Below are 13,321 nucleotides of genomic sequence, written 5' to 3'. Positions count from 1 at the left end.
ACATGTTTAGTGACTTAGCCTGGGGAAAACTTGGAGAACACTTTTAATGCTCATGCAGAAGGGCATATATATTGGTGAATTTATTATTTTCACTTGTGATATAACACACAACGAGAACATTCAAAGATGAGGACAGAGACTTTTCACCATTTCCAAAAAATGAACTCTCTTCTTTTGTGCTGTATGCCAACAGTGTCCACACAAACAATACCAAAATAACACAACCCTGAGACATCAGTCATCCCTACAAGGGGCTGATTAACACCTTGAACATCTTCTTCCTTCTGTAACACCTGGTCTCTGGAGGGAGTGCTATATGATCCAGCTGACAATTACTAGAACTGGCATGAAGGTAACTCAACCCTGCACTGTGTGACCTTTCACAGTCAGCTTCTATCCACCATCTGTGGAACACAACAATGATGCTTGTCAGCTATGGACTTGACAAAGATATTCTCACTAACTTTTAGAAGCACAGTTACTCCCTTGTCAGCACAGGCACTGATATTTTTCATGTCTCTCTTGTAGAGTCTGAGGGCCCACTCATTAGCACACACTGTCCCCTCCCAGCTTCATTCTGGGTATTTTCTGGACTAAATGGACAGAGTACCCAGTGCCAATGCCTGGTATGCAGCAAGTACCCAAAACTGCAGTTAAATACATAAATATATGAATAAATCAGTGCATCTTCTCTGATGTGACACAGAGAAGCCTCAAATTTGAATGTGTCTCTGGTTGTGAGTTTCCTGAGGGTAGACCTGCATCTCAACATCTAACAACATCCTTCTCGTATCCCTTACATTCCACAGCTTAGCACATCCTTGGTCAAAGCAGACACTGAATAAACATCTATGGAATGAATGAGGGTACTCTTACTTAGCAGATATTTGTGTTACTGGCTTCATAATTCCCAACTGTGCAAGCACACAAAAGATTAATTATTACTGTAGAATAAGATTTGCCACCCACTGAATACAACTTTACTGCAAAGCCTGGCTATAAAAACAAAAGCTGACATGCAGTAATAGAAAACAGCCTGAGCTGGAGCTCAAGAAGGCCAAGTGAAGAGTCCAACTCTGCCACTACTCAGGTGGATCAACCTGAGTACATCAGGTCTTTTGCTGGGCTTTCATTTTGGCCTCTCTGCAATAAGGGATTTAGATTAGAAATATATGTGACAATTTATCCTTGTTATTAGTAGGAATTCATGAATTGGGTAAAGAACATAAAGCCATAAGACTACAGAGCTCAAAACCAAGTAATTTTATAAACTACTTACCAATATGGTAATTTTGCAGTTACTTTACAACTTGTTTTAGCTTTTGAAGCACTATTAATTTAGGTCTTTGCCACAGTTTGATTAACAGCAGTGACAGCTGTATTTGGCTAGTCATGGCAAGACAGAATCAGGGACCATTTACTATGATAAGAACTATTTTTTACAAGAGAAAAATGAGTTTTGAACTGATAAGAAGCTCCTTCAAGTTAGATCATTTGTTTTGTAATTCATATTCTCACATAATGACTTTTGACCTTGGGTACATTGCTTAATACAACTGGATCTCTGATCTGTTATCTATAAAACAGGCTGAATTAGATCAGGCTCAACCAGGGGTGATTCTCCCTCTCTGTCCTCTCCCCAGGGGACATTTGGAAATGTCGGAAGACATTTTGGGTTGTCACAACTAAGTGGGAGGAGATGCTACAGACGTCTGGTGGGTAGAGGCCGGGGATGCTCCTGCTAAACAGCCCACAGTGCCCAGGGCAGCCCCTTAGAACAAAAACATTTCTGTTGATAACAGGGATTGAGAAAAATCTGATTCAGATTACTCCCAAACCCTCTAAAATTAAAAAAAAAAAAAAAATGGTAAGTCTAAATTGTTAAATGTGGAACAGCAGGAGCTTATTCGTAAGCTACGGTTGGTCTACGAGAGAAGTTACAGCTACATGAGCTGAAACTTCTAAAAACTTGAAAGACAACTTACTTGGACATAAGCCCAATTTAAAACCATGCCTACCAGCTTTACACTTTGTGCATCACATGGGTAATTAATGTATAACTGTACCCTCCACAGTGCCCTTTCTTTTTCTTCACCATTTACTCCACAGCAATGGGCATTGTTTGTTTTAGACACAGATGCCAGACAGTTCTGAAAAGACTGACAGTGATATCTTCTTGTCCTCACCGTAGAAGAATAAAGTGGCCCTAAAGATTACTGATAACTGACTGCGGTAAAATGGCTGGGCATTGTCCTTCACACAAAACACAAAGATGGCAACAGCCGGCAGGGAGGACACGTCTGAACTGTATACAGGGTCTACACATAAGATGGATGCCAACTGACAGCTGCTAATTTACATGGGGTACAGAATCCAGCAACATGCCCTACCCTATTATCTTTCTAAAAATTACCAAATATCTGTGACATTCAATTAACAAAACCCATGAAGTATACTCATGGCCCTACACAGAAGTCTATCACCTTGAAAATCACCTATGAGCCTTGGTTTGTTCCAGGTGCACTTAGCAAAAAGATGTTCTCCTGTGCTGGTCAAGACTTCTCAAATTCTTGGTCTGTTAGCCCTAACAGTTCCTATTCTAAGCTCAGCTGTGTGTGTTAAGCTGCCAGAGAAACATCCACATATCTTCTTGAAATAAAATCACAGCAAGCTCACAGTTTTAGAAGAGGAAGGGGAAAAATCTTTTTTCTAACTATCCTCAGAAATGGAGTGCATAAAATATAGATCTGGAAGTGCTATCATGGCATCTCTAATAATTCACCTTGATGATGTCTAAGACCAGAACTGAAGGGTATAATGACAGGGAATTAGAAGAATATCTTTTTGCCATAAAGCAAAAAGAGAAAAACCTTTACATTCCCTTTGATATGTGACCATAATAATAATAAAATGAGTGGATGAAAGGTCAGCTCTTACATTTTCCATCGAATTGAAAGTCTCAACTAGATACGCAACAGAATCCCAAAATGCTAAGGATTTAGTGGCACTTCTTTTCTATATGAGCCTGTCACTAATTGACTCGAAATCATTCAATTTTTATTTACTGCTCTCTGACATATGTCAGGAAATTCCTAGGCTTTACAAAGACATGGTGAACTGAATCCAAAAAGTTACCTGGGACACAAAAAGTAAGGCTCCACCCTTCAGAGTGAAATAGCCTATGACAGCACATTGTGCAGGAAACTGGGGGTGGGGGTGATCCAGTTTTTGGGAGACTCGGAGGCTTCTTGGAGGAGTAAAATTCACAGCAACAAGAAAGGCAGATACAAATGTCCAAAATCCCAAAAGCAAGAGAAGACACTGTCCCCCTCCAATCATAGGTGTCCATAGGTGATACAAACTCTTAGACATTTGATGAAAAACATATATATTAACAATGGAGACATGAAAAAATTCCATAGAAACATGATTAAAAGCTTTAAAAAGTCTAGGTTCAACCCAAATTTTGATAACCCCAGCCCCCTACACAAGCATATGCCTTACAGAGTCACAGGGCTGGGCCCAGATTCCCACTCCTAACTCCCAGATTTAATCAAGGCAGACTTAAATGGGCAGGAATTAGTGGAACAAGAAACTGGTATGTTTCTAATATTCCCCCACCATGATAAATAAGACCCCACAAGTCAGAGGTTGTAAAATGACAGCCCACAACTGCATCTAGTCTGTAAATATACTGTCTACCTTATTGGTGTCCTAAAAGGTTTGAGCCAGTATTTTTAAATAGGGTATTTCACATTTTTAAAAATGCACATTTCTGGGGCACTTGGGTGTCTCAGTAAGTTATGTGATCTCATGGTTCACAAGCTCAAGCCTCACGTTGGGCTCTATGTGGACGGCTCAGAGCCTGGAGCAGGCTCTGCTTCCTGATTTGGTGTCTCCCTCTCTCTCTGCCACTCTACCCTCTCTCTTACTCTCTCTCTCTCTCTCTCTCGCTCACTCTCTCTCTCTTGCTCTCGCTCTCTCTCAAGAATAAACATTTAAACATTTTTTAATCATTTAAAACGCAGATTTCCAATCTGAGGGTTTTGGGTGTTTTGCTTGTTTGTTTGTTTTAATATTAGCTACCCCTTTAAGCCATATAAGACTACTCCCTACTGTTCCCACTGCACTGAGGGGATTTTTCTCCCTTCCCACTGCCCTTGTTCTTACAGAGCTTCCTATGATAGGGGCATCTGGGTGGCTCAGTCAGCTGAGCGTCGGACTTCGACTCAGGTCGAAGACCTTCAATCTCATTGTTGGTGAGGTAGGGCCCCACATCGGGCTGGGCTCGCTGCTGTCAGCACAGAACCTGCTTCAGATATCTGCCCCCTCTCTCTCTGCCCCTCCCCCACTCAGGCTCCCTCTCCCAAAAATGAATAAACATCTAAAAAAAAAAAAAGGAAGAACTTTCTATGGTAGACAAGTATCTATGCCCAGTTTTCAAAGGTGAGAAAATAGAAATCAAGAGTGCTTTGTGAGCTTTCTTCTATCTGCCTATTTCACTCAGGCCCCTTACCTGCCTGGCCCCTTTACATACATCCAAATTTGTGACCCTGGATTTAGGCCGTAACTCCATTTGCCAAAGAGTGCCAACTCAGTGTGCACATGTCATATAACACAACCACATCGAGTTGTCTCCCTAAAAATAGCCTATATCCATCAGGTCCTTCAGGGCAAAAATGATCAAAGCAAAGTTACCAAGTCTGCTTCTCACCAGGCGTTCCCATCTACTGAAGTTCACCCAGTTTCTCATGCATGGCCAGCCCTAGAAAACCAAAGGCAAAAGCAGAACATCTGCTCGACTATGAACTGGGCCTTGCACTGGCATCAGTGTTAACCTGGATCCATTTACACAGGCCTGGAATCATGTCTATCATCTGCTCCTTGGTTTTTATTTAGAAACAAATTTCATCAATAATGACCAAAAGCAATTTTTTAAATGCTGTCACTCAAGGAAGTCTCATCTCCAACTCTGGTGTACTCACAAGAGAAGGAACCATGAAGGTAAGCAATGGCTTACAGTCACAGGACCAAAGAACTTTCAAGGCCTGGCAGAGTCTCCCAGTGTTAGGATCAGTGTTGGGACACCATGGTATAAGGAAACTGAGTAGTAAATGGTCCATGTGGTACATCCAGTAGACCTCCTCAGTCATGACTGAAAATGCTACCACCAGGGCAGCTTGACAGCAGGCTCTGAGATTACACGTATTTGGGTGCATGTGCCCATTTGCAGAAAGACTGGATATTCAAGTTCAGGAGGTACACTGGGTCTGGTGTGAGGTGTGAGCCAGGCAGAATACAAAAATCCTACAGCCAAAGAAGAGGGAAAGACCACATCTGCTAAACTTCAAAACCCCATGCCCAGCACAGTGCTGGATAAATAACACATATCACAGTGACACTGAATTATCTCCCTAAATATACTTTATATCCAATAGGTCTTTCACTGGAAAAATGGCTAAGGAAAAGTTACCAAGTCTTCTTCCCACCAGTTGTCCCCAGTTTCTCATGCCAAAGATCAGAGGAAAACACTGCATTCCTTTCCCCTATCCTTTAATCTATCAGCAATTTTATAAGATTCTACCATCAAAATACTCCCCAAATCCTTCCATTTCTACTCATCTCCACCCCTACCTCCCTGGTCCAAGCAGCAGGACTCCCACCTAGACGCCTGCAGTGGTGTTCTAATTGGTCTTGCCACCCGCACAATGCTCTGTAGAAGGCAGCCAGAGGACTTTTATGACCCACAAACCCATATAAGGCATTCCTGTTGATCTTTCTCATAGTACACTTGAAAGTTTGTCCTTCTACATTTATTTGGAGTCTGTTTCATATCTGTTCCCTCACTTGACTATCGGCTCCAAGAAGGCAGGAGTTATGTCTGTAGTAGCCATCCCCATACACAGAGCATGCAACTGACACCAAGTGGATACCCAGCAAAAATGCCTTGCACCCATTTGGGCTCCTTCATTCATCTCTCCCTCAAAAGGACAGGGAGTAGGGCAACAATGATTTCATCTAAAAGGCTGTCATAATCCTAAAAGCTAGCATAATAGCTTACACACCAAAGCACAGTGCATAAAAAGTGTTGTGCTGTCCATCTGTCCCTCTAGTTAAATATGGTCTCTCTAGCTAGTCACGGTGACAAAGAAAGATGCGTGCACTTCTGCTCCATCGCCCACATCCCACACCTGATACTTTCCAAACAATTAATCAATTATTAATTGTGGCAGCGACCACACTTTCATCATTTAAGATCCACCTTCAGAAAGGATGCATAAACATTCTCCACAATGTCTAGCTTCATTAAGAGAACACTCTTCACATGAGCTGAAATCGATACAAAATGAAGAAAGTTTCAGCAGGTGACGCTGAGCTCTACTGCAATGACATCTTCCCCGAAAGGCACACACAGAGCACGGGAGCAGAGCAGTGACAACTGATGGAATCAGAGTAAATGTTTCATTTTTCCACTGCTACTGTGTAAAGTTTGTTGTATTTGCAAAATCAAACAAGGATAGATTCTTCTCAGGCACTATTCTAAGAGAAAAAAAAGTAATGCAAATGTTTAAACAAAAGATAATATTACATGTGTCAATGAAGATTTTCATTTTTCCCGAGTATGTTCTAATTCATTGTTTTTGCTTTATTTTGCTAAAGTACAAGATAGTATCTATATTTACACTACTTACTGTAAGACTGTGAACAGTCCATTGGGGGTTTTTTAATGAATCTAAATAGTTTTCTTCACTTGGAGGTATGTGCCTATAATAAACTATGCTCAAAATATGCTTACCAATACTGTAAGATGGAAATGCTTTGGAAACAAGGAAACACTATTCATATTAAAGGGGACATCTACATCCCTGAAATGGACAGTAAGTGCTACCAACAGCTCACACTGAGATCACCTGGTGCCAGCCAAGTTCAACCACACCTTCTCAGTTGGGGTTTTTCATCTGCAACTGATGAGACTTAACTCAGAGTTTCCTGAAGAACCTCCTCCACTGGCATCCCTATTACTGTTGACGCCTGGTTTTCCTCCCCCTTCTGACCACTTCTTTGTTTCTCTCGCTGACACTGTCACTGGGTGCAGCCCACAGTCCTGGACGTGCTCTCTCACCTCTGTGCTAATTTATTCACCCTGTCTCTTTTACTGTCACCGCCATTCCTGGCCCAACATCACAGTTGCTCTCTCCAAACTCACCGCCACTTCAGTGTCTCTTTCAATTGTGTATTTTATAAACTGATCTTATCTGCTCCACCCCCGCTCCTCAACCACCTACCTGGCTCTCCCGCTAATTTCCCCATTTTAACAGCAGCATTCCTTCTGAATTAAAATACTTGATGGAAACAATGAACACTTATCTGTAATTTTCAAACTCTCCTTCAGCTCTAGAGAAGGAGAAGTAAAGACGTGTGAAGGAATGGAGTGGGAGCAGAGAGGCTGGGGCTCCTTTTGCTTCCTTGGTCAGACTGGGTGGCTCTGGTGCTTCCCATACAGCCTTACCCCCCAGTGGCTTCAGGACTCCCCCTCCTTCAAGGTAAGAACTCCAGAGCTTTCCATCTGCAAATCTCCCTCCATAATCAGAATGATCCTCCTGACTGCTGCTTTTATCACCCCATGCCTCTGCTCAGCAGCTGCCTGCTCACACAGGGATTCAGTCCTACCTATATCTGTTGTCTGTGCACTTAATCACTTGTCAAGTACCATCCCAGGCCGCAAAGGGTTATTATCATTTAAGTTAAAAAGCTATGACTACAGGGGCGCCTGGGTGGCTCAGTCGGTTAAGCGTCCGACTTCAGCTCAGGTCACGATCTCACGGTTCGTGAGTTCGAGCCCTGCGTCAGGCTCTGGGCTGATGGCTCAGAGCCTGGAGCCTGCTTCCGATTCTGTGTCTCCCTCTCTCTCTGACCCTCCCCCGTTCATGCTCTGTCTCTGTCTCAAAAATAAATAAACGTTAAAAAAAAAAATTTAAAAAAAAAGCTATGACTACAGTCCAAAAATATTCCAAATAAAAAGAGATCTAAGGACCTGTTCATACCCTTACTGAACACGTTACTTAAAAGACAGACACTAAATTGTGGAAAATATATAAAACTTTTTTGATGACCCTCATTAATGGCGATCATAGTTAATAATATTATATTGTATATTTGAAAGTTGCTAAGACAATAGATCTTAAAAGTTCTCATCACAAGAAAAAAATGTGTAACTATGTGTGGTAACGGATGTTAACTTGAATTAATTGTGATAATTATTTCACAATATATCCATAAATCATCATGCCATACACCTGAAACTAATACGTTAATTATATCTCAATTTTTTTTTTTCAAATTTTTTTTTTCAACGTTTTTATTTATTTTTGGGACAGAGAGAGACAGAGCATGAACGGGGGAGGGGCAGAGAGAGAGGGAGACACAGAATCGGAAACAGGCTCCAGGCTCCGAGCCATCCGCCCAGAGCCTGACGCGGGGCTCGAACTCACGGACCGCGAGATCGTGACCTGGCTGAAGTCGGACGCTTAACCGACTGCGCCACCCAGGCGCCCCTCAATTTTTAAAAATAAACAGGAAATGGTAAAATCTAAAGCCTGGACCATCAAAAAAAAAAAAAATACCTGTTTTTACATATGCATTTATAGGTGAACTAGGGAACGTGGAAGCCAAAGGAAGGAAGTCTGGTGTGAAAATCAGGGATGCCTTCCCAGGAGAAGAATTACACTTGATCATGAAGAATAAATGGTTTCTAGTTTGGGACGGTAGAAGCTGATGGGAAGAGCATGTACAACCACAATTCCCAATGTGGGCACTGCAAATAATCTTTCTTAGTCCTAAACAAATCATAATCATTCCTTTTGAGGAGTGAAACCCCCTTCTCCAAGCTCTTAGGCCCCCAATCTCTTCTTCCTTCACCCTGTCAATCTATGGAAGATCCACACACCTCAAGACTCAGCCCAAGACCCAACTCTGTGTTCTTTTCTGATCACTCCAGATCCCAAAGACCCTCTCCTTGCCAGACTCCCTGACCACTATCTGTTTCAGACTGACGGCATTTGATTATACATTGTTTTAGTCTCAAACCTCATGTGCCTATCACATTATTTTGTTTACAAACATTTGGTTTGCATATTTTATCTACCCAACGCACTAAAAGCTCAAGCTTTTGGTGGTCTGTCATACAAATGTATGAACATACATAGTAAATGGCTTATTGTACAAATGACAATTGAAATTTTTATGATGAATTAGAAGTGTAATTTAAGATACAAATCACACAAGTATCGCAATGAAACATATAGGTAGGTGGTAGCACTCACCTAAGATTCTTGTGATCAACTTAAAACCACACATCTCCTTAAGGTAAAAAGTAAAAGACATTTCCTTAGTTTCTTTCATCTGTCTTCACCAGATCACTGTCTCACCAATTCCTTTATTAGAAAACAGATTGAGAGCTCATAGTAGAGGTAAACCAATACTGCCCCGCAAAGCGCTGAATAAAGAATTCCACAGTCAAGAGCTACAGGAGATACAAACTCATCAATGTACCTCACAATCTGAGAGCATAATCAATAGCATTTGTAAGCTCATCTCTCCTACTTAACAATCGCACTCCATGTGAATATAGCAGAATCCGATCCACTTGGATGTTAGAGAAATCTCTCCTCTTTCAAACTCTTTCTCCTGATTCTAGGATACCATGAAAAGACATTTTTAGCATCTTGTGAAGAGCTAAATGCATTCAAAGTCTATATTATCAAGCATCAAGAACAAATTCCACCTGTTTCCCATTCTAACATTTTTGAGTAAAGGGGACTAGAAACACCAGGAGACCTCACTACCCTTATTTCAGGAAAAGAGTGAAACTGGAGGCTGCCCCCACGCCTTCTAGAACAGCTCCAACAGTTCAACAGGGATCCCTCCAACAGGGATCCAAGAGACGGTGCCACTTTGGGCGTGGAGACCAAATAACCCTTAGTGTGAGTCTCCTGGGCACGGAACCGCCCCAGCAGGTCACGGTGACCAGACTGAACTCCATGGGGCTTTCACATGCGGGAGTCTTAACAATGACAATGACCAGACCTTCCTTTTATTTAGTTTTCACCTCCAGGCAGGGACAGATTAAGAATGACCCTCTAAGTGGGTAAAGGCATATACAAAATAAAGTACATCATATGGACTTTAATCAAAGACTGCAGGATTTAAAAGGCTGGCGACAAAAGCCACCAGAATTCTCCCACCTTGGGGAAAGGCTTCCACCAATCCCGCAGGTAACTGCGGCGCTGGCCCAGGTGTCCCCAGGTCCGCTCGCCTCGCCCTCGGCCCATCTCCGCGAAGAAAGCCCGGGAGGCTTGGGCAGCGCTCCCCGGGGCGCAGTTCTGGGCTTGTGGCTGGAGCTAGTTAAACCGCCACAGATTGGCGAGGCGTCCCCCAGCGCGCACTTCCTCCGCTCCGGCCCCGGGGCTGGGCAGAACTTGGGAGAGCACGACCAGGGAGGAAAAGGGGCTGGAGTGAGGAAGCGCCCGAGGGTGTCTCGGCCGCAGCCTTGTACCGCCACACACGACAGCTGTCGGCGGAGAAGGGGGGGAGACCGGGGACGCCCGCCCCGAGAAAACAAAAGCCAAACGCCCACCGCCGGGCGCCCGGTGGCCTGAGGCCGGCTTGGGACCGCCTGGAATCTCGCCCCGGCCCTCGTCCCGCGGGCCGAGGCTGAACCGGCGCCTCCCCGCCCAGGTGGCCGCGCCGACACCCCCGGCCCAGGTGGCCGCGGCGGCCGGGAGCGGGACGGTACGCGGCCACGCCACGCCCGTCCGAAGTGGGTGACAAGTGGGGCAGCGCCTCGCGCGGGGAGCCCGGCGCGCGCCCGGCGGCGAAAGAGAAAGAGAAAGAGCCGGCGCCGGGAGGAGGCGACTCCTAACCGCCACCGCCCCCTGGCCCGGCCCGGCCTCGCCGCGGGCGACGCGCACGCCCCTCAGTCGGGCGCGGGGCCCGGGGCCAACCCCGGCGGCGGCGGCGGCGGCCGTGGGCGCTCACGCGGTCCCCCGACCACACGGCTCGGGCTGCCGCGTCGTCCTTACCCCGAGCAGAGCCGGGCCGCCCGCAACGCCGACTCGGCGACAGGCCGGCGGGGCGCGAGCCGGAGCGGCAAAGCTCCGCCGGCCCAGGCTGCGGCGCCGCTGGCCCCGCGGTGCCCGGCGGGAGGGGCGCGAGGGTGCACGCGCGGGGTGGGGGCGCGGGAGCCTCCCCTGCCGGCCCCGCGCGCATGCTCCCGCCGCACCTGCCTCGCTCCGGGTTCCGCTCCCCGGGGAGCGGAGTGGACGCGGGGCGGCCGCTCGGGCTTTCACGTGGGAGGGAGGCGGCTGCGGCTGTATCTTCGAGTGCGTCTTTCCCCTTATATGCTCCCCGGCAAGGAGTCCCCCAAATCTTGGCTACTTCCTTCCTGACCCCTACCCACTCGTGCAGTGGTGTCCCGGGGCGCTCATCCCTGCTTCATCCCAGCTCTTCGGATTCACCTTCCAAATGTTCTCAGGCCTCTGGATTCCTCTCTGTTCTGCTGCTCCTTAGGATTTTGCAACCTCCTTTCAGATGCCCCTTTCCCGCTCTCGACTTCCCTACACACCCGTCTGCGGATACCATTTCAAAATAAAAGAACACTCTTTTTGAGCGGCTAGAACAAATGATTACTGACCCTGTTCTAGCTGCTTGAGATTGAGTAGGAAACAGGAGCAAAGGAGTTCCTGCCCTCAGGAAACTTACAGTCTTACAGGTTAGTGTTAGACTTTCACAAAGCATCGTTGCAGGTTTGGAGAGAAACTTATTAAATCTTTTATGTTGGTTTATGTTTAAAAGTAGCTGGTAATCGAAGACTGTATTTTGTGACTTTTAGATGTAATTTTCTTTCATGGAGGTGTCTTGTGTAAAAATTCTAGTATGCAAATAATAGCTGTCAAGTACAAAACAAATATTAGCTTGCTTCCAGCAAGAAATTCAGTGATTTAACATGATTAAGAATAATAACTTCTCAATGATCTTTTTGGTTTGTTGACTACCATAAACCAACAACTAAAACTTTCATTTTTCAGGTGAGACTGGTCCGTTGGTACAAACACCATTTAGCGTTTTTACTGAAGAGAGAAATAGAAAACCCTTTGCTAATGCAGTTTTTCAATTAGGAACCATGATCACAGGAATTTATAAGTACACATACACACACGGCTGTGTTCTATGCTCTAATCAATTAAGAAAAACATTTCTGGCAAAGAAAAAGAAAAGGAAGCAGAAGGTATCAGTATAGAAGAGAACATTTAAAACAGATCTAATGAAGTGGTATACTTTTTTCATCCATTTAACATGTTTATGATAAAGACTTTATAGAGTTGTGTATTTCTGTGACAACAGGCACACTTCGGGATGCTGTCTTGCCACACTTGCTCACCTGACTGCATGAAATTAGAGTAGGACCCAGTGGTTGGATGAGAAGTCCCCCTCCCTGCTACTTAGGTGAGCATAGATGTGCTTTATGTGTCTTTTTAGCAAAGGACAAGTGTCTCGATTACTGCAATGTAACCCTAGTCTTTCCCAGTGGTGTTTATCATTAAAGACTCTAAGTCTTAATGACGGAAACATCAAAATGTTCCCAGCACAAAGAAGAGTTAACAGCAGTCTGGTTCCACCTTCCCCTTAGAAAAATCAATATTAAATACTATACAAAATAAAAGAAAGCTGGATTGAAATCCAAAAGAATGAATTTACATCACCTTGTCTTCGCTTTTTGGGGAAAACGGTTATTGTAACATGCTTATTGAATATACATGGCTTGCATTGATGAAAACCAAAACACTGTTTTCATGGGCAAGGTTTAAATAAGGAAAAGAATGCACCAATAAAACAGGTGACACAGGCAGAGAACCTCATCCTGGGTTACTTAAATGTAAATCTGTGGGTGCATAGTGCTGACAACAACATATGATTATATTCAAAGAAGCTGACATCTGTTTTAAATGATACTGTTATTCAAATTATATGGAAATATAAGCAGTGTAAGCACTGGTACACTTATTACAGAATTTTTGAAAAGCTGTTGTAGTAAATCCCTTTTATTTGAACAGCTGCAGATTAAAATGAAATAGCCACATTGTTGTGTATTGCAGTGTTACCAATGGTCGTTGTGAACAATGGGGTTTAGAAATCTGATGGTTACAGCATTTTGTATTTATAATTCAGTTGAATCTAACAAACTCTAAGTGGCCAAGTTAATGTTGGCCAGACAGGTAAGGATGGCTTATTATTAGATAGGCATAGCTGGTAGAATGGTCAA

General features: G+C 44.3%; 1 protein-coding gene across 3 annotated transcripts in view; it reads right to left on the bottom strand.

Moving 5' to 3' along the window:
- L3MBTL4 (L3MBTL histone methyl-lysine binding protein 4) overlaps nt 1-11,238 on the bottom strand; it is a 449,596-nt gene extending 438,358 nt beyond the window's left edge. For all 3 annotated transcript variants that reach the window (XM_086682502.1, XM_086682503.1, XM_086682504.1), the window contains exon 1: nt 11,082-11,238. The gene's annotated coding sequence lies outside the window, so the exon portion shown is untranslated. The remainder of the gene's footprint in view (nt 1-11,081) is intronic.
- Nucleotides 11,239-13,321: the final 2,083 nt, after the last annotated feature.

Source organism: Puma concolor, chromosome D3 (assembly GCF_028749965.1).
Source record: "Puma concolor isolate L17-30 chromosome D3, mPumCon1.1.hap2, whole genome shotgun sequence".
Classification (NCBI taxonomy): domain Eukaryota; kingdom Metazoa; phylum Chordata; class Mammalia; order Carnivora; family Felidae; genus Puma; species Puma concolor.
This window is presented reverse-complemented; position numbering and strand designations above follow the sequence as displayed.